At 41.4% G+C, this 27,509-nt stretch overlaps 21 non-coding genes across 21 annotated transcripts; 5 read left to right on the forward strand and 16 right to left on the reverse strand.

Moving 5' to 3' along the window:
• The first annotated feature begins 5,926 nt into the window (after nucleotides 1–5,926).
• Nucleotides 5,927–6,000, forward strand: trnam-cau (transfer RNA methionine (anticodon CAU)). The gene has a single exon. It is a non-coding gene; the product is annotated as a tRNA-Met (tRNA).
• An 842-nt stretch (nucleotides 6,001–6,842) lies between these two features.
• On the forward strand, nucleotides 6,843–6,916 carry trnam-cau (transfer RNA methionine (anticodon CAU)). Its single transcript has one exon. It is a non-coding gene; the product is annotated as a tRNA-Met (tRNA).
• A 1,582-nt stretch (nucleotides 6,917–8,498) lies between these two features.
• Nucleotides 8,499–8,581, reverse strand: trnal-cag (transfer RNA leucine (anticodon CAG)). The gene has a single exon. It is a non-coding gene; the product is annotated as a tRNA-Leu (tRNA).
• Nucleotides 8,582–9,415: 834 nt separating this feature from the next.
• Nucleotides 9,416–9,498, reverse strand: trnal-cag (transfer RNA leucine (anticodon CAG)). The gene has a single exon. It is a non-coding gene; the product is annotated as a tRNA-Leu (tRNA).
• An 834-nt stretch (nucleotides 9,499–10,332) lies between these two features.
• Nucleotides 10,333–10,415, reverse strand: trnal-cag (transfer RNA leucine (anticodon CAG)). Its single transcript has one exon. It is a non-coding gene; the product is annotated as a tRNA-Leu (tRNA).
• Nucleotides 10,416–10,510: 95 nt separating this feature from the next.
• Nucleotides 10,511–10,584, forward strand: trnam-cau (transfer RNA methionine (anticodon CAU)). The gene has a single exon. It is a non-coding gene; the product is annotated as a tRNA-Met (tRNA).
• A 666-nt stretch (nucleotides 10,585–11,250) lies between these two features.
• Nucleotides 11,251–11,333, reverse strand: trnal-cag (transfer RNA leucine (anticodon CAG)). Its single transcript has one exon. It is a non-coding gene; the product is annotated as a tRNA-Leu (tRNA).
• Nucleotides 11,334–12,167: 834 nt separating this feature from the next.
• trnal-cag (transfer RNA leucine (anticodon CAG)) lies at nucleotides 12,168–12,250 on the reverse strand. The gene has a single exon. It is a non-coding gene; the product is annotated as a tRNA-Leu (tRNA).
• An 834-nt stretch (nucleotides 12,251–13,084) lies between these two features.
• trnal-cag (transfer RNA leucine (anticodon CAG)) lies at nucleotides 13,085–13,167 on the reverse strand. The gene has a single exon. It is a non-coding gene; the product is annotated as a tRNA-Leu (tRNA).
• A 95-nt stretch (nucleotides 13,168–13,262) lies between these two features.
• On the forward strand, nucleotides 13,263–13,336 carry trnam-cau (transfer RNA methionine (anticodon CAU)). The gene has a single exon. It is a non-coding gene; the product is annotated as a tRNA-Met (tRNA).
• A 666-nt stretch (nucleotides 13,337–14,002) lies between these two features.
• trnal-cag (transfer RNA leucine (anticodon CAG)) lies at nucleotides 14,003–14,085 on the reverse strand. The gene has a single exon. It is a non-coding gene; the product is annotated as a tRNA-Leu (tRNA).
• An 834-nt stretch (nucleotides 14,086–14,919) lies between these two features.
• On the reverse strand, nucleotides 14,920–15,002 carry trnal-cag (transfer RNA leucine (anticodon CAG)). Its single transcript has one exon. It is a non-coding gene; the product is annotated as a tRNA-Leu (tRNA).
• An 834-nt stretch (nucleotides 15,003–15,836) lies between these two features.
• On the reverse strand, nucleotides 15,837–15,919 carry trnal-cag (transfer RNA leucine (anticodon CAG)). The gene has a single exon. It is a non-coding gene; the product is annotated as a tRNA-Leu (tRNA).
• A 95-nt stretch (nucleotides 15,920–16,014) lies between these two features.
• On the forward strand, nucleotides 16,015–16,088 carry trnam-cau (transfer RNA methionine (anticodon CAU)). The gene has a single exon. It is a non-coding gene; the product is annotated as a tRNA-Met (tRNA).
• A 666-nt stretch (nucleotides 16,089–16,754) lies between these two features.
• On the reverse strand, nucleotides 16,755–16,837 carry trnal-cag (transfer RNA leucine (anticodon CAG)). The gene has a single exon. It is a non-coding gene; the product is annotated as a tRNA-Leu (tRNA).
• An 834-nt stretch (nucleotides 16,838–17,671) lies between these two features.
• trnal-cag (transfer RNA leucine (anticodon CAG)) lies at nucleotides 17,672–17,754 on the reverse strand. The gene has a single exon. It is a non-coding gene; the product is annotated as a tRNA-Leu (tRNA).
• An 834-nt stretch (nucleotides 17,755–18,588) lies between these two features.
• trnal-cag (transfer RNA leucine (anticodon CAG)) lies at nucleotides 18,589–18,671 on the reverse strand. Its single transcript has one exon. It is a non-coding gene; the product is annotated as a tRNA-Leu (tRNA).
• An 834-nt stretch (nucleotides 18,672–19,505) lies between these two features.
• On the reverse strand, nucleotides 19,506–19,588 carry trnal-cag (transfer RNA leucine (anticodon CAG)). The gene has a single exon. It is a non-coding gene; the product is annotated as a tRNA-Leu (tRNA).
• An 833-nt stretch (nucleotides 19,589–20,421) lies between these two features.
• On the reverse strand, nucleotides 20,422–20,504 carry trnal-cag (transfer RNA leucine (anticodon CAG)). The gene has a single exon. It is a non-coding gene; the product is annotated as a tRNA-Leu (tRNA).
• Nucleotides 20,505–24,076: 3,572 nt separating this feature from the next.
• Nucleotides 24,077–24,159, reverse strand: trnal-cag (transfer RNA leucine (anticodon CAG)). Its single transcript has one exon. It is a non-coding gene; the product is annotated as a tRNA-Leu (tRNA).
• Nucleotides 24,160–24,993: 834 nt separating this feature from the next.
• Nucleotides 24,994–25,076, reverse strand: trnal-cag (transfer RNA leucine (anticodon CAG)). The gene has a single exon. It is a non-coding gene; the product is annotated as a tRNA-Leu (tRNA).
• Between the last annotated feature and the right edge of the window lie 2,433 nt (nucleotides 25,077–27,509).

Here is a 27,509-nt window from a genome sequence, read left to right on the forward strand (position 1 = left end):
CTCATCTGTACGAAGTGTAAAGCCTCGCATGTGTCCTGGAGTCAGACTGTCCTGCAACAGCTGGATCTGGGCCATCGCTCTGAATTTCGGGTCATCCTCACGCGGAAGTAAGGGCACTTTAATTCCACATCCAGTTGATAGCCCATCATCACATATGTTTGCAAATACTTTACAAATCAATTATGTAAAATATATGAATGTGTGGATTTTGCTTTTCCTAAGGTATGCCTGTGATATGAGAGTCATTCGGCTCCTGCGTGAGCGTGGCCTAGGCAATAGTCCCGTGTCATCAAACAGCTGCGTGAGAACCACAGTGAGGAGTGGCTCCAGCGTATGGCCCGGTACACCACCCAATGTGTGGACTTCCTCAAACGACCCGGGGTGTTGCAAAACAATTCCAGGAACCCCCAGAGCCTACAGTGGTCCCAAGCTGCAAGTGGCTGCTCACCGTGTACAGCCAAGACATCCTGACAAGGCTGGATGAAATCCATGCAAGGATAACATCTACGTATGGTTCAGTCTTGAAGATGGATTCCACTAAAAAGGTTAGCAGGGGATTTTTGTTAATTTATGATGTTTACTGTTATATCATTATCAGAGCATGAGTATCATATTCTACATGGTGTGATGTTTCATTGCATTGCATGCTTCCTGTCATCTACTGCAGATCACTAAGAAGCTGGCTGGGACGGCAAGGGGAACGGGACTCTGGCTTACCTCTGTTGGCAATGAGTTTGGTCAGGTGCTCATGAGTGTGCTGACAGCACAGGAAGGAGCAGGACTGGACATGATGGTCGATGGTCTGGTGAAAAGGTACAAGCAGGCTAGTGTGGATCCACCTGCTGTTTTGTACGTGGACTGTGGCTGCTGCACTGATGTGGGTGAGACCAAGCTGAAAACCAGATTCAGAGGGTGGCCTGATCTCATGATTCGCTTGGACATCTGGCATTTTATGCGCAGGATTGCCATGGGGTGTACAACTGATGCCCATCAGCTGTATCCCATCTTCATGTCACGGCTGTCAGCATGCATTTTTGAGTGGGATGCGGCTGATGTTTCTATGCTTCGCAAAGCAAAGAGAGAGCTGTTGATAACCTAACCTAACCCTAACCCTAAGAGCTGAGGGTTGGCCTGCGCTGACAGATGAAGATGTCAACAAGCATCTTACCAGGCATGAGCTGGCACTCCATTGCCGGAGGAGGACCTGTGGAGAGGAGACTACCATCCTTCTCCTTGAGCGGCTGCTTACAGAGCTCCTGAGCAGCAAGGGCAAAGACTCCCTGGGTGTTCCTCTCCTGGACCGAGAAAGGATGGAGCACATCTGGAATGTCCAGAAGAAGCATGTGAAATGCATTCAAGACCCCCCTGGTGTTGTGCTCTATACAGAGACAGGGAGCCTAAACAAGGGAGGTGTGCTTCTAAAGACCTACAGATGTGCCAGAGGCTCCACTTCTCTCGAGTCCTTTCATTTACACCTGAACCGTTTCATCCCAGGTATTGTCTTTGTCACACACACTGTGCATGTGTAAAGAAAGAGCATTAAGTGTTTTTGTGTGTTCCTTTAACACCTCCTGAACACTGTTGTGTCTATTTACAGGGACCAGTGCAAACAGTCTGAACTTTCAGATTTATCTGCTGGAGGGTCTACACCGGTGGAACCAGGACCGGGAGGCTGCTTCCCTGTCATCGGAGCCATCAGCTTTGCGCAGCTACACAGGAGAACTTGTTCACTGTGTAAACGGCAATTATGAAAAGCTGTTTGGCAGGAAAGTGGTCCCCACATTTTGTCCCCCTGCATGTTACACCGGTGAGAATTATTTTATATATTTTTTATTTGATCAACTTGCAATTACTGTGTAACCTCCGTCTATATGTCAGATTTAACCCTATAGAGTCGATTGTATCATAATTGATATGCAAGTTTCTAAAGGACTCTAAATGATCAACATGATCAAAACTTTTTAGGAAACATGCCCTCTGTCGTCTGATTGATTATAGTCTTTTAGTATAATTGTAAAAGTGTCCACCTTCAGCTCGTGCCTCACGTTTCTTTTCATTGTGAAACATTTACTGATTTTATAAAGTAATTGTAAGAATAACTTTTATATTGTTACTAATATTTAATGACTAGTTACTAGACTGAAGCAGCTTGGGTTCACTTGATTAGAAAATCATGTTACATGTAAATATCAAAATGATCATCAGACTTTTCTCTCAATCATCAATGTATTGCATTTCATTTCATGTTTTGCCCACATAATTAAACGTGTTGGGCCTCTAAATAAAACTGTTTTGTTTTTTTTCTCCTTGACGATGAGCTCTATATTCTCACACTATATGAGCTACTACAAAAGCCTAAGGTATCAAATATGATACACAACATTCTATTTAATTTCCGTTTGTTTATTGTTTTTATTTCAGGTGAGCTCATTGGAGTGCAGTATCTGTTCCAGCAGACTGGTCAGGCACTGCAGGACATGAATCCTGACTCTGAGCAGACAGCAGAGCTCATTGAGGACCTCAGTGTGGAGGAGCGAGATGAAGATGAGGGCTTCTGTGACATCAGCGAGGATCACACAATAGCAGATCCGGAGGCTGTTCTGTCACCACCCTCTTCCACACTGACACTGGGTTCTTCTACCCTGGTCACCAGCAGTGCCACACCTGTACTGGGCTCCACATCCCCTTCACTGATCCCTGACCCCAAACTTGTCCTCACACAGTCTCCTTCATCACCTGGACCCTCAGGGACTGCTGTCACACCTGTTCCCTCTGAAACATCTGTTTCAACACTCCCCTCAGAGCCAGAGGATGCTGGTCAGGATGTTGATGAAGAAGAGACGGTAAATACTACTCCTTTGTATGTCTTTCAAATTAACTAGAATAATTATGATGAATTAACATCCAGTGCTTTAAATCCAGACTTTCCACATATTTTACATTTAAAAGTACAGCCTAAATTCATTTGTAAGCTGCAAATACACATCAAGTCAAGTCATCTTTATTTATTTGGTGCTTTGTAAAATGTCAAGAATGGCGCTCTCTGCTTTGTACTATACAGTGCTTTACGGTGATAAACAGGAAAATAACACAATCAGTTATGGAATTATGCATTAGACAGATGTGATGTAATAATTGTATTGCATGTTTGTGTTTTTTAATAGGCTGTTGACTACCAAAATATCCCGGGTTATCAACATGTGGACCAGCTGGCAGAATATCTGGTGGATCTCCGGGACCACACAGCCCTCGGCCTGACCAACCAGGAAGCCAACACCATAATTGCTCTTTGGCAGAACCTGGATGACCGGGACAAGGAACGTGTGGTGTATGACAGTCGATGCCGAAAGAGACTGCTGAGTGGACGCTTCAAGGTCCCGAAGAAGCCCACTCACCCTGGTGTAGAGAGCACCACCAGATGTGTGCTGGGTGCAAGCAGCGCACCTGCTCAGTGGCCTGACTGTTGCCGTCTGGTGGAGACCATCTTCATCAGACTTTGCACTGTCCACCCAAGCCCCAAAAGAAAAGGCAAGGGAGCCCTGTCAAGATGGTCTCTGATCCTGCAAGACTATCGCAGGATAAGGCAGCTTGTACTGGGCAACAGCTTGGTGATGGGAGGAACATCCATGCAGCTGGTGGAGGTTAACCAGAACACCCTGATTCAGTGGTATAACAAAAGACAGAAAAAGCAGGAGCTGTCTGTGCTGCTTCAGGGCATTCAGTTGCCTCAGCCCCTCCCTGAAGCTCATGAGCCTCTCCAGGTAGCCAAACGTCTACGGACTGAGCCAGAACAACCAGGGGAGCAGCACCAGTACAAGCTACCAGAGAGTACAGCTGGTCAGGCAAAGCAGAGGCAGACTTCTGTTGGGCGACCCCCTCTCAGACCCAAGGCACCAGCGCAGAGTCAGACGTTGCTGACACCATCTGCATCTGGAGCATCACTGCAGATGGTACCAAATATACTTTTACCATCAGCACCAGGTTTCCAGGGTGTGCCCATGTTCCAGGCTGTGCCAATGTTCCAGGGTGTGCCAATGTTCCAGGGAGTGCAAATGATCCAGGGCATCCCAATGGCCCTGGGGATGCAAATGGTACAGCCACTGTTACAGCCAACAGCTGTACAGGGCACCCGCTTACCCGCTTCACCAGCTGCCAATCCAGACGCCATGCCCAACAGACCCTACAGGAGAACCGTAGAGGCCAACACTTGCAAAAAATGTGGGCAATTTAAAACAAGTGCAACAGGACATAGCCAGTACAGGGGCAGGGTGTACTGCCCACAGACTGAGACTGTTTCAAAAGAAGTGTGGTTAGAGGAAATGCGGAGAACCATTTCCAAATAATGTATATATTTTCATGTATATAGCATCATGTATATAGTGTAAACAGTTGTTTAAATAGTTAATACTTGTGTTGAATATTATTTAATTGTTTTTGTAACGTTATTTAACATTTTAACTTTTTATTTCTTGTTTTTGAAAACCTATTTAACTCTTCATTTTATTTATTTATTTTTAAAACATGTTACCAGTATTTAACATTTTAATATTCATTACTGTTCTGTTGGCATGACTGGAAAATAAAAACAAATTGGCAAGTGATTTCTTTTTGACTTTGACTTTCATATAACACTAGTTCATCAGAACACTGCAACAATATAACATTTGTATATAAAAAATATAATTTATACATTTTGTTATTCTTGTGATTGACATTTTCAGCATATTAGTTACTATTTAATGGGTTGCATCTTTGTTCATTACAAATAACAGATTTGCAAGTGTCTTGTTTGAATGTAACCTAAAAAAATACTTAATCAGATCAATAATAATACAACAACTACTAAATAATAACACTGTTCCATTGGCAATTATATATTTTTATGAAAGAATATCAAAGAAACACAACAAACAAATTACATATGTATATTTTATTAACACTGGAACAGTATGCATTCAAAAAGAATTTGCTTATTTACTTTTACTTTCATATAACACAATATTTCATCAGTACACTGCACCAATATAACATTTGTATTTAAAAAGATAATTTGTCCATTTTGTTATTCTTGTGACAGACATTCTTCATATTAGTTACTATTTAATGGGTTGCATCTTTGTTCGTTGCATAATAATGCAAATAACATTTTTTTTAATGAAAGAATATCAAAAAACAACAAACAAATTACATATGTATATTTTATAAACACTGGAACAGTATGCATTAAAAAATTTAGCTTATTTACTTTTACTTTATTATAACAATATTTTATCAGTACACTGCAACAATATAACATTTGTATATAAAAATATAATTTGTACATTTTGTTATTCTTGTGAAACATTTTACAGCATATAAGTTACTAATTAATGATTTGCATCTTTGTTCATTGCATAATAATGCAAATAACATTATTTTTCATGATAGAATATCAAAAAACACAACAAACAAATTAAATATGTATATTTTATTAAAACGGGAACAGTATGCATTCAAAAATAATGATTATTTATTCAAATAATAAATATTACAAAAAGTTGTCTTTAGCTGGATTCGAACCCCAGTCTTGGTGCACACCTGAAATAGAAAACAGTGTGATATAAATGCGTGATTTTCACACACGAAGAAACCGGAAAATGTATCATAAGATCTATGCTAATGAAGGCATATCTTTGAACATCAAATTTCAGCCTTTCTTTTCTTCGTTTTTTCTTTCTCTTCTTCCCCCTCTCTTTTTCTTCCTTCCCCCTTTTCTTCCCTTCTTCCCCACCTTTGTTGGACTATTGTTCCCCAGCTTGAACGCAGCGCCTTAGACCGCTCGGCCATCCTGACATGACAGCCAGTGATGAGCAGCATTTTTCCACCTACACGGAATGGCAGATGATCTAGATTCTAGGGGTTAACGCTCACCTGAGTCACAGCACATGCCACGTTGGCGCAGTTAGGCAGCGCGTCAGTCTCATAATCTGAAGGTCGTGAGTTCGAGCCTCACACGGGGCAGAATGGTGCTTTTTGATACACGGGACCGTGTAAATAAAGGAGCTGCTTTCTGTATTCCCTTTTATGCCTTTGTCCATTTCTTCATATGCACTGTAATTGAAATCCAGTGTTTTTTTAAGACTAATGTTGAACAAATGCAGTAATAGTATTACTCTCATATTCATGTCATATGTGTCAGTGTTGTTACAATGTTTTGTTAAGGCTTATATCATTCTTGCATTCTAATGGCATGTCTTGTTAATGCTAATGTAATGTTTTACATGACATTCCTTGAATCTTGTGTCATGACACTCCACCCCATGCCCCCAAACCCATGACATTTCATTCCAAGAAATTTCCAAGAATCCTTGCCATGAAATTCTACTGCATCTTCTTCCGGTAAACATCACAACATGTTATTTCGTGAAATTCAGTTGAATCCGATTCAATCAACATGTCCATTTTTTCTGAAATGTCATGACTTGAAATTCCAAGTGCCATAGAATCCCATACATTGCACTAAAGTGTTACTTTAAAGGCCATGTACTGCAGGTCAGTGTTACTTTAATGTTTGGTTTATTCTAGCATGAACTGAATTGCAGTGCTTTGTCAACATTACTGCATTTCTTGATAAACTTGCCAGAGGGTTAAAGACTCTAGCTTGGGCCCGCAGCCAAATGTCGGTTTGTCAGAAGTGGGATTCGAACCCACGCCACAAGGGGAGACTGCGACCTGAACGCAGCGCCTTAGACCGCTCGGCAATCCTGACATGACAGCCAGTGATGAGCAGCATTTTTCCACCTACACGGAATAGCAGATGATCTAGAATCTAGGGGTTAACGCTCACCTGAATCACAGCACATGCCACGTTGGCGCAGTTAGGCAGCGCGTCAGTCTCATAATCTGAAGGTCGTGAGTTCGAGCCTCACACGGGGCAGAATGGTGCTTTTTGATACACGGGACCGTGTAAATAAAGGAGCTGCTTTCTGTATTCCCTTTTATGCCTTTGTCCATTTCTTCATATGCAATGTAATTGAAATCCAGTGTTTTTTTAAGACTAATGTTGAACAAATGCAGTAATAGTATTACTCTCATATTCATGTCATATGTGTCAGTGTTGTTACAATGTTTTGTTAAGGCTTATATCATACTTTCATTCTAATGGCATGTCTTGTTAATGCTAATGAAATGTTTTACATGACATTCCTTGAATCTTGTGTCATGACACTCCACCCCATGCCCCCAAACCCATGACATTTCATTCCAAGAAATTTCCAAGAATCCTTGCCATGAAATTCTACTGCATCTTCTTCCGGTAAACATCACAACATGTTATTTCGTGAAATTCAGTTGAATCCGATTCAATCAACATGTCCATTTTTTCTGAAATGTCATGACTTGAAATTCCAAGTGCCATAGAATCCCATATATTGCACTAAAGTGTTACTTTAAAGGCCATGTACTGCAGGTCAGTGTTACTTTAATGTTTGGTTAATTCTAGCATGAACTGAATTGCAGTGCTTTGTCAACATTACTGCATTTCTTGATAAACTTGCCAGAGGGTTAAAGACTCTAGCTTGGGCCCGCAGCCAAATGTCAGTTTGTCAGAAGTGGGATTCGAACCCACGCCACAAGGGGAGACTGCGACCTGAACGCAGCGCCTTAGACCGCTCGGCAATCCTGACATGACAGCCAGTGATGAGCAGCATTTTTCCACCTACACGGAATAGCAGATGATCTAGAATCTAGGGGTTAACGCTCACCTGAGTCACAGCACATGCCACATTGGCGCAGTTAGGCAGCGCGTCAGTCTCATAATCTGAAGGTCGTGAGTTCGAGCCTCACACGGGGCAGAATGGTGCTTTTTGATACACGGGACCGTGTAAATAAAGGAGCTGCTTTCTGTATTCCCTTTTATGTCTTTGTCCATTTCTTCATATGCACTGTAATTGAAATCCAGTGTTTTTTTAAGACTAATGTTGAACAAATGCAGTAATAGTATTACTCTCATATTCATGTCATATGTGTCAGTGTTGTTACAATGTTTTGTTAAGGCTTATATCATTCTTTCATTCTAATGGCATGTCTTGTTAATGCTAATGTAATGTTTTACATGACATTCCTTGAATCTTGTGTCATGACACTCCACCCCATGCCCCCAAACCCATGACATTTCATTCCAAGAAATTTCCAAGAATCCTTGCCATGAAATTCTACTACATCTTCTTCCGGTAAACATCACAACATGTTATTTCGTGAAATTCAGTTGAATCCGATTCAATCAACATGTCCATTTTTTCTGAAATGTCATGACTTGAAATTCCAAGTGCCATAGAATCCCATACATTGCACTAAAGTGTTACTATAAAGGTCATGTACTGCAGGTCAGTGTTACTTTAATGTTTGGTTAATTCTAGCATGAACTGAATTGCAGTGCTTTGTCAACATTACTGCATTTCTGGATAAACTTGCCAGAGGGTTAAAGACTCTAGCTTGAGCCCGCAGCCAAAGGTTAGGTTTGTCAGAAGTGGGATTCGAACCCACGTCTCCAGGGGAGACTGCGACCTGAACGCAGCGCCTTAGACCGCTCGGGCATCCTGACACGACGGCCACTGCTGAGCAGCATTTTTCCACCTACACGGAATGGCAGATGATCTAGAATCTAGGGGTCAACGCTCACCTGAGTCACAGCACATGCCACATTGGCGCAGTTAGGCAGCGCATCAGTCTCATAATCTGAAGGTTGTGAGTTCGAGCCTCACACGGGGCAGAATGGTGCTTTTTGATACACGGGACTGTGTAAATAAAGGAGCTGCTTTCTGTATTCCCTTTTATGCCTTTGTCCATTTCTTCATATGCACTGTAATTGAAATCCAGTGTTTTTTTAAGACTAATGTTGAACAAATGCAGTAATAGTATTACTCTCATATTCATGTCATATGTGTCAGTGTTGTTACAATGTTTTGTTAAGGCTTATATCATTCTTTCATTCTAATGGCATGTCTTGTTAATGCTAATGTAATGTTTTACATGACATTCCTTGAATCTTGTGTCATGACACTCCACCCCATGCCCCCAAACCCATGACATTTCATTCCAAGAAATTTCCAAGAATCCTTGCCATGAAATTCTACTACATCTTCTTCCGGTAAACATCACAACATGTTATTTCGTGAAATTCAGTTGAATCCGATTCAATCAACATGTCCATTTTTTCTGAAATGTCATGACTTGAAATTCCAAGTGCCATAGAATCCCATACATTGCACTAAAGTGTTACTATAAAGGTCATGTACTGCAGGTCAGTGTTACTTTAATGTTTGGTTAATTCTAGCATGAACTGAATTGCAGTGCTTTGTCAACATTACTGCATTTCTGGATAAACTTGCCAGAGGGTTAAAGACTCTAGCTTGAGCCCGCAGCCAAAGGTTAGGTTTGTCAGAAGTGGGATTCGAACCCACGTCTCCAGGGGAGACTGCGACCTGAACGCAGCGCCTTAGACCGCTCGGCCATCCTGACACGACGGCCAGTGCTGAGCAGCATTTTTCCACCTACACGGAATGGCAGATGATCTAGAATCTAGGGGTCAACGCTCACCTGAGTCCCAGCACATGCCACATTTGCGCAGTTAGGCAGCGCATCAGTCTCATAATCTGAAGGTCGTGAGTTCGAGCCTCACACGGGGCAGAATGGTGCTTTTTGATACACGGGACTGTGTAAATAAAGGAGCTGCTTTCTGTATTCCCTTTTATGCCTTTGTCCATTTCTTCATATGCACTGTAATTGAAATCCAGTGTTTTTTTAAGACTAATGTTGAACAAATGCAGTAATAGTATTACTCTCATATTCATGTCATATGTGTCAGTGTTGTTACAATGTTTTGTTAAGGCTTATATCATTCTTTCATTCTAATGGCATGTATTGTTAATGCTAATGTAATGTTTTACATGACATTCCTTGAATCTTGTGTCATGACACTCCACCCCATGCCCCCAAACCCATGACATTTCATTCCAAGAAATTTCCAAGAATCCTTGCCATGAAATTCTACTACATCTTCTTCCGGTAAACATCACAACATGTTATTTCGTGAAATTCAGTTGAATCCGATTCAATCAACATGTCCATTTTTTCTGAAATGTCATGACTTGAAATTCCAAGTGCCATAGAATCCCATATATTGCACTTAAGTGTTACTTTAAATGCCATGTACTGCAGGTCAGTGTTACTTTAATGTTTGGTTAATTCTAGCATGAACTGAATTGCAGTGCTTTGTCAACATTACTGCATTTCTGGATAAACTTGCCAGAGGGTTAAAGACTCTAGCTTGAGCCCGCAGCCAAAGGTTAGGTTTGTCAGAATTGGGATTCGAACCCACGCCTCCAGGGGAGACTGCGACCTGAACGCAGCGCCTTAGACCGCTCGGCCATCCTGACATGACGGCCAGTGGACAGCAGCATTTTTGCACCTACGCGGAATGGCAGATGATCTAGAATCTAGGCCTTCACCGCTCACCCGAGTCAGAGCACATGCCTCGTTGGCGCAGTTAGGCAGCGCGTCAGTCTCATAATCTGAAGGTTGTGAGTTAGAGCCTCACACGGGGCAGAATGGTTCTTTTTGATACACGGGACCGTGTAAATAAAGGAGCTGCTTTCTGTATTCCCTTTTATGTCTTTGTCCATTTCTTCATATGCACTGTAATTGAAATCCAGTGTTTTTTTAAGACTAATGTTGAACAAATGCAGTAATAGTATTACTCTCATATTCATGTCATATGTGTCAGTGTTGTTACAATGTTTTGTTAAGGCTTATATCATTCTTTCATTCTAATGGCATGTCTTGTTAATGCTAATGTAATGTTTTACATGACATTCCTTGAATCTTGTGTCATGACACTCCACCCCATGCCCCCAAACCCATGACATTTCATTCCAAGAAATTTCCAAGAATCCTTGCCATGAAATTCTACTACATCTTCTTCCGGTAAACATCACAACATGTTATTTCGTGAAATTCAGTTGAATCCGATTCAATCAACATGTCCATTTTTTCTGAAATGTCATGACTTGAAATTCCAAGTGCCATAGAATCCCATACATTGCACTAAAGTGTTACTATAAAGGTCATGTACTGCAGGTCAGTGTTACTTTAATGTTTGGTTAATTCTAGCATGAACTGAATTGCAGTGCTTTGTCAACATTACTGCATTTCTGGATAAACTTGCCAGAGGGTTAAAGACTCTAGCTTGAGCCCGCAGCCAAAGGTTAGGTTTGTCAGAAGTGGGATTCGAACCCACGTCTCCAGGGGAGACTGCGACCTGAACGCAGCGCCTTAGACCGCTCGGGCATCCTGACACGACGGCCACTGCTGAGCAGCATTTTTCCACCTACACGGAATGGCAGATGATCTAGAATCTAGGGGTCAACGCTCACCTGAGTCACAGCACATGCCACATTGGCGCAGTTAGGCAGCGCATCAGTCTCATAATCTGAAGGTTGTGAGTTCGAGCCTCACACGGGGCAGAATGGTGCTTTTTGATACACGGGACTGTGTAAATAAAGGAGCTGCTTTCTGTATTCCCTTTTATGCCTTTGTCCATTTCTTCATATGCACTGTAATTGAAATCCAGTGTTTTTTTAAGACTAATGTTGAACAAATGCAGTAATAGTATTACTCTCATATTCATGTCATATGTGTCAGTGTTGTTACAATGTTTTGTTAAGGCTTATATCATTCTTTCATTCTAATGGCATGTCTTGTTAATGCTAATGTAATGTTTTACATGACATTCCTTGAATCTTGTGTCATGACACTCCACCCCATGCCCCCAAACCCATGACATTTCATTCCAAGAAATTTCCAAGAATCCTTGCCATGAAATTCTACTACATCTTCTTCCGGTAAACATCACAACATGTTATTTCGTGAAATTCAGTTGAATCCGATTCAATCAACATGTCCATTTTTTCTGAAATGTCATGACTTGAAATTCCAAGTGCCATAGAATCCCATACATTGCACTAAAGTGTTACTATAAAGGTCATGTACTGCAGGTCAGTGTTACTTTAATGTTTGGTTAATTCTAGCATGAACTGAATTGCAGTGCTTTGTCAACATTACTGCATTTCTGGATAAACTTGCCAGAGGGTTAAAGACTCTAGCTTGAGCCCGCAGCCAAAGGTTAGGTTTGTCAGAAGTGGGATTCGAACCCACGTCTCCAGGGGAGACTGCGACCTGAACGCAGCGCCTTAGACCGCTCGGCCATCCTGACACGACGGCCAGTGCTGAGCAGCATTTTTCCACCTACACGGAATGGCAGATGATCTAGAATCTAGGGGTCAACGCTCACCTGAGTCCCAGCACATGCCACATTTGCGCAGTTAGGCAGCGCATCAGTCTCATAATCTGAAGGTCGTGAGTTCGAGCCTCACACGGGGCAGAATGGTGCTTTTTGATACACGGGACTGTGTAAATAAAGGAGCTGCTTTCTGTATTCCCTTTTATGCCTTTGTCCATTTCTTCATATGCACTGTAATTGAAATCCAGTGTTTTTTTAAGACTAATGTTGAACAAATGCAGTAATAGTATTACTCTCATATTCATGTCATATGTGTCAGTGTTGTTACAATGTTTTGTTAAGGCTTATATCATTCTTTCATTCTAATGGCATGTATTGTTAATGCTAATGTAATGTTTTACATGACATTCCTTGAATCTTGTGTCATGACACTCCACCCCATGCCCCCAAACCCATGACATTTCATTCCAAGAAATTTCCAAGAATCCTTGCCATGAAATTCTACTACATCTTCTTCCGGTAAACATCACAACATGTTATTTCGTGAAATTCAGTTGAATCCGATTCAATCAACATGTCCATTTTTTCTGAAATGTCATGACTTGAAATTCCAAGTGCCATAGAATCCCATATATTGCACTTAAGTGTTACTTTAAATGCCATGTACTGCAGGTCAGTGTTACTTTAATGTTTGGTTAATTCTAGCATGAACTGAATTGCAGTGCTTTGTCAACATTACTGCATTTCTGGATAAACTTGCCAGAGGGTTAAAGACTCTAGCTTGAGCCCGCAGCCAAAGGTTAGGTTTGTCAGAATTGGGATTCGAACCCACGCCTCCAGGGGAGACTGCGACCTGAACGCAGCGCCTTAGACCGCTCGGCCATCCTGACATGATGGCCAGTGGACAGCAGCATTTTTGCACCTACGCGGAATGGCAGATGATCTAGAATCTAGGCCTTCACCGCTCACCCGAGTCAGAGCACATGCCTCGTTGGCGCAGTTAGGCAGCGCGTCAGTCTCATAATCTGAAGGTTGTGAGTTAGAGCCTCACACGGGGCAGAATGGTTCTTTTTGATACACGGGACCGTGTAAATAAAGGAGCTGCTTTCTGTATTCCCTTTTATGTCTTTGTCCATTTCTTCATATGCACTGTAATTGAAATCCAGTGTTTTTTTAAGACTAATGTTGAACAAATGCAGTAATAGTATTACTCTCATATTCATGTCATATGTGTCAGTGTTGTTACAATGTTTTGTTAAGGCTTATATCATTCTTTCATTCTAATGGCATGTCTTGTTAATGCTAATGTAATGTTTTACATGACATTCCTTGAATCTTGTGTCATGACACTCCACCCCATGCCCCCAAACCCATGACATTTCATTCCAAGAAATTTCCAAGAATCCTTGCCATGAAATTCTACTACATCTTCTTCCGGTAAACATCACAACATGTTATTTCGTGAAATTCAGTTGAATCCGATTCAATCAACATGTCCATTTTTTCTGAAATGTCATGACTTGAAATTCCAAGTGCCATAGAATCCCATACATTGCACTAAAGTGTTACTATAAAGGTCATGTACTGCAGGTCAGTGTTACTTTAATGTTTGGTTAATTCTAGCATGAACTGAATTGCAGTGCTTTGTCAACATTACTGCATTTCTGGATAAACTTGCCAGAGGGTTAAAGACTCTAGCTTGAGCCCGCAGCCAAAGGTTAGGTTTGTCAGAAGTGGGATTCGAACCCACGTCTCCAGGGGAGACTGCGACCTGAACGCAGCGCCTTAGACCGCTCGGGCATCCTGACACGACGGCCACTGCTGAGCAGCATTTTTCCACCTACACGGAATGGCAGATGATCTAGAATCTAGGGGTCAACGCTCACCTGAGTCACAGCACATGCCACATTGGCGCAGTTAGGCAGCGCATCAGTCTCATAATCTGAAGGTTGTGAGTTCGAGCCTCACACGGGGCAGAATGGTGCTTTTTGATACACGGGACTGTGTAAATAAAGGAGCTGCTTTCTGTATTCCCTTTTATGCCTTTGTCCATTTCTTCATATGCACTGTAATTGAAATCCAGTGTTTTTTTAAGACTAATGTTGAACAAATGCAGTAATAGTATTACTCTCATATTCATGTCATATGTGTCAGTGTTGTTACAATGTTTTGTTAAGGCTTATATCATTCTTTCATTCTAATGGCATGTCTTGTTAATGCTAATGTAATGTTTTACATGACATTCCTTGAATCTTGTGTCATGACACTCCACCCCATGCCCCCAAACCCATGACATTTCATTCCAAGAAATTTCCAAGAATCCTTGCCATGAAATTCTACTACATCTTCTTCCGGTAAACATCACAACATGTTATTTCGTGAAATTCAGTTGAATCCGATTCAATCAACATGTCCATTTTTTCTGAAATGTCATGACTTGAAATTCCAAGTGCCATAGAATCCCATACATTGCACTAAAGTGTTACTATAAAGGTCATGTACTGCAGGTCAGTGTTACTTTAATGTTTGGTTAATTCTAGCATGAACTGAATTGCAGTGCTTTGTCAACATTACTGCATTTCTGGATAAACTTGCCAGAGGGTTAAAGACTCTAGCTTGAGCCCGCAGCCAAAGGTTAGGTTTGTCAGAAGTGGGATTCGAACCCACGTCTCCAGGGGAGACTGCGACCTGAACGCAGCGCCTTAGACCGCTCGGCCATCCTGACACGACGGCCAGTGCTGAGCAGCATTTTTCCACCTACACGGAATGGCAGATGATCTAGAATCTAGGGGTCAACGCTCACCTGAGTCCCAGCACATGCCACATTTGCGCAGTTAGGCAGCGCATCAGTCTCATAATCTGAAGGTCGTGAGTTCGAGCCTCACACGGGGCAGAATGGTGCTTTTTGATACACGGGACTGTGTAAATAAAGGAGCTGCTTTCTGTATTCCCTTTTATGCCTTTGTCCATTTCTTCATATGCACTGTAATTGAAATCCAGTGTTTTTTTAAGACTAATGTTGAACAAATGCAGTAATAGTATTACTCTCATATTCATGTCATATGTGTCAGTGTTGTTACAATGTTTTGTTAAGGCTTATATCATTCTTTCATTCTAATGGCATGTATTGTTAATGCTAATGTAATGTTTTACATGACATTCCTTGAATCTTGTGTCATGACACTCCACCCCATGCCCCCAAACCCATGACATTTCATTCCAAGAAATTTCCAAGAATCCTTGCCATGAAATTCTACTACATCTTCTTCCGGTAAACATCACAACATGTTATTTCGTGAAATTCAGTTGAATCCGATTCAATCAACATGTCCATTTTTTCTGAAATGTCATGACTTGAAATTCCAAGTGCCATAGAATCCCATATATTGCACTTAAGTGTTACTTTAAATGCCATGTACTGCAGGTCAGTGTTACTTTAATGTTTGGTTAATTCTAGCATGAACTGAATTGCAGTGCTTTGTCAACATTACTGCATTTCTGGATAAACTTGCCAGAGGGTTAAAGACTCTAGCTTGAGCCCGCAGCCAAAGGTTAGGTTTGTCAGAATTGGGATTCGAACCCACGCCTCCAGGGGAGACTGCGACCTGAACGCAGCGCCTTAGACCGCTCGGCCATCCTGACATGACGGCCAGTGGACAGCAGCATTTTTGCACCTACGCGGAATGGCAGATGATCTAGAATCTAGGCCTTCACCGCTCACCCGAGTCAGAGCACATGCCTCGTTGGCGCAGTTAGGCAGCGCGTCAGTCTCATAATCTGAAGGTTGTGAGTTAGAGCCTCACACGGGGCAGAATGGTTCTTTTTGATACACGGGACCGTGTAAATAAAGGAGCTGCTTTCTGTATTCCCTTTTATGTCTTTGTCCATTTCTTCATATGCACTGTAATTGAAATCCAGTGTTTTTTTAAGACTAATGTTGAACAAATGCAGTAATAGTATTACTCTCATATTCATGTCATATGTGTCAGTGTTGTTACAATGTTTTGTTAAGGCTTATATCATTCTTTCATTCTAATGGCATGTCTTGTTAATGCTAATGTAATGTTTTACATGACATTCCTTGAATCTTGTGTCATGACACTCCACCCCATGCCCCCAAACCCATGACATTTCATTCCAAGAAATTTCCAAGAATCCTTGCCATGAAATTCTACTACATCTTCTTCCGGTAAACATCACAACATGTTATTTCGTGAAATTCAGTTGAATCCGATTCAATCAACATGTCCATTTTTTCTGAAATGTCATGACTTGAAATTCCAAGTGCCATAGAATCCCATACATTGCACTAAAGTGTTACTATAAAGGTCATGTACTGCAGGTCAGTGTTACTTTAATGTTTGGTTAATTCTAGCATGAACTGAATTGCAGTGCTTTGTCAACATTACTGCATTTCTGGATAAACTTGCCAGAGGGTTAAAGACTCTAGCTTGAGCCCGCAGCCAAAGGTTAGGTTTGTCAGAAGTGGGATTCGAACCCACGTCTCCAGGGGAGACTGCGACCTGAACGCAGCGCCTTAGACCGCTCGGCCATCCTGACACGACGGCCACTGCTGAGCAGCATTTTTCCACCTACACGGAATGGCAGATGATCTAGAATCTAGGGGTCAACGCTCACCTGAGTCACAGCACATGCCACATTGGCGCAGTTAGGCAGCGCATCAGTCTCATAATCTGAAGGTTGTGAGTTCGAGCCTCACACGGGGCAGAATGGTGCTTTTTGATACACGGGACTGTGTAAATAAAGGAGCTGCTTTCTGTATTCCCTTTTATGCCTTTGTCCATTTCTTCATATGCACTGTAATTGAAATCCAGTGTTTTTTTAAGACTAATGTTGAACAAATGCAGTAATAGTATTACTCTCATATTCATGTCATATGTGTCAGTGTTGTTACAATGTTTTGTTAAGGCTTATATCATTCTTTCATTCTAATGGCATGTCTTGTTAATGCTAATGTAATGTTTTACATGACATTCCTTGAATCTTGTGTCATGACACTCCACCCCATGCCCCCAAACCCATGACATTTCATTCCAAGAAATTTCCAAGAATCCTTGCCATGAAATTCTACTACATCTTCTTCCGGTAAACATCACAACATGTTATTTCGTGAAATTCAGTTGAATCCGATTCAATCAACATGTCCATTTTTTCTGAAATGTCATGACTTGAAATTCCAAGTGCCATAGAATCCCATACATTGCACTAAAGTGTTACTATAAAGGTCATGTACTGCAGGTCAGTGTTACTTTAATGTTTGGTTAATTCTAGCATGAACTGAATTGCAGTGCTTTGTCAACATTACTGCATTTCTGGATAAACTTGCCAGAGGGTTAAAGACTCTAGCTTGAGCCCGCAGCCAAAGGTTAGGTTTGTCAGAAGTGGGATTCGAACCCACGTCTCCAGGGGAGACTGCGACCTGAACGCAGCGCCTTAGACCGCTCGGCCATCCTGACACGACGGCCAGTGCTGAGCAGCATTTTTCCACCTACACGGAATGGCAGATGATCTAGAATCTAGGGGTCAACGCTCACCTGAGTCCCAGCACATGCCACATTTGCGCAGTTAGGCAGCGCATCAGTCTCATAATCTGAAGGTCGTGAGTTCGAGCCTCACACGGGGCAGAATGGTGCTTTTTGATACACGGGACTGTGTAAATAAAGGAGCTGCTTTCTGTATTCCCTTTTATGCCTTTGTCCATTTCTTCATATGCACTGTAATTGAAATCCAGTGTTTTTTTAAGACTAATGTTGAACAAATGCAGTAATAGTATTACTCTCATATTCATGTCATATGTGTCAGTGTTGTTACAATGTTTTGTTAAGGCTTATATCATTCTTTCATTCTAATGGCATGTATTGTTAATGCTAATGTAATGTTTTACATGACATTCCTTGAATCTTGTGTCATGACACTCCACCCCATGCCCCCAAACCCATGACATTTCATTCCAAGAAATTTCCAAGAATCCTTGCCATGAAATTCTACTACATCTTCTTCCGGTAAACATCACAACATGTTATTTCGTGAAATTCAGTTGAATCCGATTCAATCAACATGTCCATTTTTTCTGAAATGTCATGACTTGAAATTCCAAGTGCCATAGAATCCCATACATTGCACTAAAGTGTTACTATAAAGGTCATGTACTGCAGGTCAGTGTTACTTTAATGTTTGGTTAATTCTAGCATGAACTGAATTGCAGTGCTTTGTCAACATTACTGCATTTCTGGATAAACTTGCCAGAGGGTTAAAGACTGTAGCTTGAGCCCGCAGCCAAAGGTTAGGTTTGTCAGAAGTGGGATTCGAACCCACGTCTCCAGGGGAGACTGCGACCTGAACGCAGCGCCTTAGACCGCTCGGCCATCCTGACACGACGGCCAGTGCTGAGCAGCATTTTTCCACCTACACGGAATGGCAGATGATCTAGAATCTAGGGGTCAACGCTCACCTGAGTCCCAGCACATGCCACATTTGCGCAGTTAGGCAGCGCATCAGTCTCATAATCTGAAGGTCGTGAGTTCGAGCCTCACACGGGGCAGAATGGTGCTTTTTGATACACGGGACTGTGTAAATAAAGGAGCTGCTTTCTGTATTCCCTTTTATGCCTTTGTCCATTTCTTCATATGCACTGTAATTGAAATCCAGTGTTTTTTTAAGACTAATGTTGAACAAATGCAGTAATAGTATTACTCTCATATTCATGTCATATGTGTCAGTGTTGTTACAATGTTTTGTTAAGGCTTATATCATTCTTTCATTCTAATGGCATGTATTGTTAATGCTAATGTAATGTTTTACATGACATTCCTTGAATCTTGTGTCATGACACTCCACCCCATGCCCCCAAACCCATGACATTTCATTCCAAGAAATTTCCAAGAATCCTTGCCATGAAATTCTACTACATCTTCTTCCGGTAAACATCACAACATGTTATTTCGTGAAATTCAGTTGAATCCGATTCAATCAACATGTCCATTTTTTCTGAAATGTCATGACTTGAAATTCCAAGTGCCATAGAATCCCATATATTGCACTTAAGTGTTACTTTAAATGCCATGTACTGCAGGTCAGTGTTACTTTAATGTTTGGTTAATTCTAGCATGAACTGAATTGCAGTGCTTTGTCAACATTACTGCATTTCTGGATAAACTTGCCAGAGGGTTAAAGACTCTAGCTTGAGCCCGCAGCCAAAGGTTAGGTTTGTCAGAAGTGGGATTCGAACCCACGTCTCCAGGGGAGACTGTGACCTGAACGCAGCGCCTTAGACCGCTCGGCCATCCTGACACGACGGCCAGTGCTGAGCAGCATTTTTCCACCTACACGGAATGGCAGATGATCTAGAATCTAGGGGTCAACGCTCACCTGAGTCCCAGCACATGCCACATTGGCGCAGTTAGGCAGCGCATCAGTCTCATAATCTGAAGGTCGTGAGTTCGAGCCTCACACGGGGCAGAATGGTGCTTTTTGATACACGGGACTGTGTAAATAAAGGAGCTGCTTTCTGTATTCCCTTTTATGCCTTTGTCCATTTCTTCATATGCACTGTAATTGAAATCCAGTGTTTTTTTAAGACTAATGTTGAACAAATGCAGTAATAGTATTACTCTCATATTCATGTCATATGTGTCAGTGTTGTTACAATGTTTTGTTAAGGCTTATATCATTCTTTAATTCTAATGGCATGTATTGTTAATGCTAATGTAATGTTTTACATGACATTCCTTGAATCTTGTGTCATGACACTCCACCCCATGCCCCCAAACCCATGACATTTCATTCCAAGAAATTTCCAAGAATCCTTGCCATGAAATTCTACTACATCTTCTTCCGGTAAACATCACAACATGTTATTTCGTGAAATTCAGTTGAATCCGATTCAATCAACATGTCCATTTTTTCTGAAATGTCATGACTTGAAATTCCAAGTGCCATAGAATCCCATACATTGCACTAAAGTGTTACTTTAAAGGTCATGTACTGCAGGTCAGTGTTACTTTAATGTTTGGTTTATTCTAGCATGAACTGAATTGCAGTGCTTTGTCAACATTACTGCATTTCTTGATAAACTTGCCAGAGGGTTAAAGACTCTATCTTGGGCCCGCAGCCAAATGTCGGTTTGTCAGAAGTGGGATTCGAACCCACGCCTCCAGGGGAGACTGCGACCTGAACGCAGCGCCTTAGACCGCTCGGCCATCCTGACATGACAGCCAGTGATGAGCAGCATTTTTCCACCTACACGGAATGGCAGATGATCTAGAATCTAGGGGTTAACGCTCACCTGATTCACAGCACATGCCACGTTGGCGCAGTTAGGCAGCGCGTCAGTCTCATAATCTGAAGGTCGTGAGTTCGAGCCTCACACTGGGCAGAATGGTGCTTTTTGATACACGGGACCGTGTAAATAAAGGAGCTGCTTTCTGTATTCCCTTTTATGCCTTTGTCCATTTCTTCATATGTACTGTAATTGAAATCCAGTGTTTTTTTAAGACTAATGTTGAACAAATGCAGTAATAGTATTACTCTCATATTCATGTCATATGTGTCAGTGTTGTTACAATGTTTTGTTAAGGCTTATATCATTCTTGCATTCTAATGGCATGTCTTGTTAATGCTAATGTAATGTTTTACATGACATTCCTTGAATCTTGTGTCATGACACTCCACCCCATGCCCCCAAACCCATGACATTTCATTCCAAGAAATTTCCAAGAATCCTTGCCATGAAATTCTACTGCATCTTCTTCCGGTAAACATCACAACATGTTATTTCGTGAAATTCAGTTGAATCCGATTCAATCAACATGTCCATTTTTTCTGAAATGTCATGACTTGAAATTCCAAGTGCCATAGAATCCCATACATTGCACTAAAGTGTTACTTTAAAGGCCATGTACTGCAGGTCAGTGTTACTTTAATGTTTGGTTTATTCTAGCATGAACTGAATTGCAGTGCTTTGTCAACATTACTGCATTTCTTGATAAACTTGCCAGAGGGTTAAAGACTCTAGCTTGGGCCCGCAGCCAAATGTCGGTTTGTCAGAAGTGGGATTCGAACCCACGCCACAAGGGGAGACTGCGACCTGAACGCAGTGCCTTAGACCGCTCGGCAATCCTGACATGACAGCCAGTGATGAGCAGCATTTTTCCACCTACACGGAATAGCAGATGATCTAGAATCTAGGGGTTAACGCTCACCTGAGTCACAGCACATGCCACGTTGGCGCAGTTAGGCAGCGCGTCAGTCTCATAATCTGAAGGTCGTGAGTTCGAGCCTCTTACGGGGCAGAATGGTGCTTTTTGATACACGGGACCGTGTAAATAAAGGAGCTGCTTTCTGTATTCCCTTTTATGCCTTTGTCCATTTCTTCATATGCACTGTAATTGAAATCCAGTGTTTTTTTAAGACTAATGTTGAACAAATGCAGTAATAGTATTACTCTCATATTCATGTCATATGTGTCAGTGTTGTTACAATGTTTTGTTAAGGCTTATATCATTCTTTCATTCTAATGGCATGTCTTGTTAATGCTAATGAAATGTTTTACATGACATTCCTTGAATCTTGTGTCATGACACTCCACCCCATGCCCCCAAACCCATGACATTTCATTCCAAGAAATTTCCAAGAATCCTTGCCATGAAATTCTACTGCATCTTCTTCCGGTAAACATCACAACATGTTATTTCGTGAAATTCAGTTGAATCCGATTCAATCAACATGTCCATTTTTTCTGAAATGTCATGACTTGAAATTCCAAGTGCCATAGAATCCCATATATTGCACTTAAGTGTTACTTTAAATGCCATGTACTGCAGGTCAGTGTTACTTTAATGTTTGGTTAATTCTAGCATGAACTGAATTGCAGTGCTTTGTCAACATTACTGCATTTCTTGATAAACTTGCCAGAGGGTTAAAGACTCTAGCTTGGGCCCGCAGCCAAATGTCGGTTTGTCAGAAGTGGGATTCGAACCCACGCCACAAGGGGAGACTGCGACCTGAACGCAGCGCCTTAGACCGCTCGGCAATCCTGACATGACAGCCAGTGATGAGCAGCATTTTTCCACCTACACGGAATAGCAGATGATCTAGAATCTAGGGGTTAACGCTCACCTGAGTCACAGCACATGCTAGTTGGCGCAGTTAGGCAGCGCGTCAGTCTCATAATCTGAAGGTCGTGAGTTCGAGCCTCACACGGGGCAGAATGGTGCTTTTTGATACACGGGACCGTGTAAATAAAGGAGCTGCTTTCTGTATTCCCTTTTATGCCTTTGTCCATTTCTTCATATGCACTGTAATTGAAATCCAGTGTTTTTTTAAGACTAATGTTGAACAAATGCAGTAATAGTATTACTCTCATATTCATGTCATATGTGTCAGTGTTGTTACAATGTTTTGTTAAGGCTTATATCATTCTTTCATTCTAATGGGATGTCTTGTTAATGCTAATGTAATGTTTTACATGACATTCCTTGAATCTTGTGTCATGACACTCCACCCCATGCCCCCAAACCCATGACATTTCATTCCAAGAAATTTCCAAGAATCCTTGCCATGAAATTCTACTACATCTTCTTCCGGTAAACATCACAACATGTTATTTCGTGAAATTCAGTTGAATCCGATTCAATCAACATGTCCATTTTTTCTGAAATGTCATGACTTGAAATTCCAAGTGCCATAGAATCCCATATATTGCACTTAAGTGTTACTTTAAATGCCATGTACTGCAGGTCAGTGTTACTTTAATGTTTGGTTAATTCTAGCATGAACTGAATTGCAGTGCTTTGTCAACATTACTGCATTTCTTGATAAACTTGCCAGAGGGTTAAAGACTCTAGCTTGGGCCCGCAGCCAAATGTCGGTTTGTCAGAAGTGGGATTCGAACCCACGCCACAAGGGGAGACTGCGACCTGAACGCAGCGCCTTAGACCGCTCGGCAATCCTGACATGACAGCCAGTGATGAGCAGCATTTTTCCACCTACACGGAATAGCAGATGATCTAGAATCTAGGGGAATCTGAGTCACAGCACATGCTAGTTGGCGCAGTTAGGCAGCGCGTCAGTCTCATAATCTGAAGGTCGTGAGTTCGAGCCTCACACGGGGCAGAATGGTGCTTTTTGATACACGGGACCGTGTAAATAAAGGAGCTGCTTTCTGTATTCCCTTTTATGCCTTTGTCCATTTCTTCATATGCACTGTAATTGAAATCCAGTGTTTTTTTAAGACTAATGTTGAACAAATGCAGTAATAGTATTACTCTCATATTCATGTCATATGTGTCAGTGTTGTTACAATGTTTTGTTAAGGCTTATATCATTCTTTCATTCTAATGGCATGTCTTGTTAATGCTAATGTAATGTTTTACATGACATTCCTTGAATCTTGTGTCATGACACTCCACCCCATGCCCCCAAACCCATGACATTTCATTCCAAGAAATTTCCAAGAATCCTTGCCATGAAATTCTACTACATCTTCTTCCGGTAAACATCACAACATGTTATTTCGTGAAATTCAGTTGAATCCGATTCAATCAACATGTCCATTTTTTCTGAAATGTCATGACTTGAAATTCCAAGTGCCATAGAATCCCATACATTGCACTAAAGTGTTACTTTAAAGGTCATGTACTGCAGGTCAGTGTTACTTTAATGTTTGGTTTATTCTAGCATGAACTGAATTGCAGTGCTTTGTCAACATTACTGCATTTCTTGATAAACTTGCCAGAGGGTTAAAGACTCTAGCTTGAGCCCGCAGCCAAAGGTTAGGTTTGTCAGAAGTGGGATTCGAACCCACGCCTCCAGGGGAGACTGCGACCTGAACGCAGCGCCTTAGACCGCTCGGCCATCCTGACACGACGGCCAGTGATGAGCAGCATTTTTCCACCTACACGGAATAGCAGATGATCTAGAATCTAGGGGTTAACGCTCACCTGAGTCGCAGCACATGCCACGTTGGTGCTGTTAGGCAGCGCGTCAGTCTCATAATCTGAAGGTCGTGAGTTCGAGCCTCACACGGGGCAGAATGGTGCTTTTTGATACACGGGACCGTGTAAATAAAGGAGCTGCTTTCTGTATTCCCTTTTATGCCTTTGTCCATTTCTTCATATGCACTGTAATTGAAATCCAGTGTTTTTTTAAGACTAATGTTGAACAAATGCAGTAATAGTATTACTCTCATATTCATGTCATATGTGTCAGTGTTGTTACAATGTTTTGTTAAGGCTTATATCATTCTTTCATTCTAATGGCATGTCTTGTTAATGCTAATGTAATGTTTTACATGACATTCCTTGAATCTTGTGTCATGACACTCCACCCCATGCCCCCAAACCCATGACATTTCATTCCAAGAAATTTCCAAGAATCCTTGCCATGAAATTCTACTGCATCTTCTTCCGGTAAACATCACAACATGTTATTTCGTGAAATTCAACTGAATCCGATTCAATCAACATGTCCATTTTTTCTGAAATGTCATGACTTGAAATTCCAAGTGCCATAGAATCCCATACATTGCACTAAAGTGTTACTTTAAAGGCCATGTACTGCAGGTCAGTGTTACTTTAATGTTTGGTTAATTCTAGCATGAACTGAATTGCAGTGCTTTGTCAACATTACTGCATTTCTTGATAAACTTGCCAGAGGGTTAAAGACTCTAGCTTGAGCCCGCAGCCAAAGGTTAGGTTTGTCAGAAGTGGGATTCGAACCCACGCCTCCAGGGGAGACTGCGACCTGAACGCAGCGCCTTAGACCGCTCGGCCATCCTGACACGACGGCCAGTGGTGAGCAGCATTTTTCCACCTACACGGAATGGCAGATGATCTAGAATCTAGGGGTCAACGCTCACCTGAGTCACAGCACATGCCACATTGGCGCAGTTAGGCAGCGCATCAGTCTCATAATCTGAAGGTCGTGAGTTCGAGCCTCACACGGGGCAGAATGGTGCTTTTTGATACACGGGACTGTGTAAATAAAGGAGCTGCTTTCTGTATTCCCTTTTATGCCTTTGTCCATTTCTTCATATGCACTGTAATTGAAATCCAGTGTTTTTTTAAGACTAATGTTGAACAAATGCAGTAATAGTATTACTCTCATATTCATGTCATATGTGTCAGTGTTGTTACAATGTTTTGTTAAGGCTTATATCATTCTTTCATTCTAATGGCATGTCTTGTTAATGCTAATGTAATGTTTTACATGACATTCCTTGAATCTTGTGTCATGACACTCCACCCCATGCCCCCAAACCCATGACATTTCATTCCAAGAAATTTCCAAGAATCCTTGCCATGAAATTCTACTACATCTTCTTCCGGTAAACATCACAACATGTTATTTCGTGAAATTCAGTTGAATCCGATTCAATCAACATGTCCATTTTTTCTGAAATGTCATGACTTGAAATTCCAAGTGCCATAGAATCCCATACATTGCACTAAAGTGTTACTTTAAAGGTCATGTACTGCAGGTCAGTGTTACTTTAATGTTTGGTTTATTCTAGCATGAACTGAATTGCAGTGCTTTGTCAACATTACTGCATTTCTTGATAAACTTGCCAGAGGGTTAAAGACTCTATCTTGGGCCCGCAGCCAAATATCGGTTTGTCAGAAGTGGGATTCGAACCCACGCCTCCAGGGGAGACTGCAACCTGAACGCCAGCTGCCGAAGGATAGTCCGTCAAAATGGGGATAATGTTGAACAATGTTGAACGCCACAGCCAATCACGTCGACGCGCTATAACATTTGCAGCCAATTAGAGAGCGCCATTCTCGACATTATAACATTTGCAGCCAATCAGAGAGCGCCATTCTTGACTTTTTCCTTATCATTTTCGACATTTGACCAATCAGAGTACAAGGAAATGTCGATGGCACGTTTACGCTTAGCACCGCTAGGAGGAGGAGTCAGGAAGCTAGCCGAGTGTCAATCAAGTTGCCGAACTGAGCCGAAGGTGTACGAAGTAATGACATATCCTGAGGGGCGTGTCAGAGGTCAAAAAGTTCAGACGTCGAGCATCACTGTCACGGAGGTCAGGCATCATCATTTTAACGGAGGACTGCGAAACTTATTTTTCGGTAACTTTAACTGTATTTTCGGACAATGTAATTTTATATTTGTATATAATTGTATATATTATAATTGTAAATATCGTGTGTGCTTTTTTTAAAGAAATAATTTGTATTATAGTAGTTTTGTTCAAAACGATATAACCTAACCGTTAGCCCCCCAACAAAAAAATGTCTGGCAAAAAATCCCATAAAGCCATGTCAGATACTGACTGGATTGCAAGGCTAAAAAAGTTTGCCAGCACAGGAGTTTGGCCATCAAATGAGGGTAACAGGCCAGCTCCTCGACAGAAAAAGTGGCATGACGTGTACCAAAGGGTGAGTGTGCTTTTGTCACCTTTGCATGATGTAATAATTGTAATCCTAATCATTTAATTCAATGTCATCATTATTTATAGATATGTATGTAGATAATGTTGCAGGTATTTGAGATTTATGTTTATTTATGTAAAAAAAAACATTTTTTTTTGCACTGGGAGATTCAGAGATTTGAGGCAGTGGGGGTGGGGATGTTGAGTGAATGGATGTTTTTTTGAAGGTGTGAAATGTTCCTCTCTTGTTCTTTTAAAGGAGGATACAAACTTTACTCACTCTTTATCTCTAATTTTACAGTTTCGATCTCCCCTTCAAAGAACATGAATAAAAATAAATGACAGACTACAATAAATTAATGTGGCATTCATACTGATAAGTTAGAAATGCATGTATTCTATGTTATATGTGTGATAATGTTTACAGATTGAAAGATGTCCGATGCAGTCTCGCGGCCAGACAACCTTGCTCGGAGCGGTCCCAAAGTGCATATGTGGTTTTCACACTCAAAAGGTAACAATGTAAAGATGTAACTTGTATTTTTTTTATATATGTATAATTTACTGAACAAATTCTTCTCGTTCAACAATTATTGTAGCCTATGTATTTTTGTGGTTGTCTTAAGCAGGCCACAGCCTCTATTGGACAAGCACCAAGGGTTGTTGAACAACAGTCTGCCGCTACTGGACCAGCACAGGAGGTCATGGCGCAGAGTCAGCGTCAGCTCCCACCCCAGCCTACTTCTAAAATTATACCAAGTTTGTCAAAGGTAATAACATTTTTTTATATATATATATATATATAATTGCAGTTTTAATATACGT

This window comes from Siphateles boraxobius, unplaced genomic scaffold (assembly GCF_051911475.1).
Source record: "Siphateles boraxobius isolate OS27281-9 unplaced genomic scaffold, OSU_SipBor_1 42, whole genome shotgun sequence".
Taxonomy (NCBI): domain Eukaryota; kingdom Metazoa; phylum Chordata; class Actinopteri; order Cypriniformes; family Leuciscidae; genus Siphateles; species Siphateles boraxobius.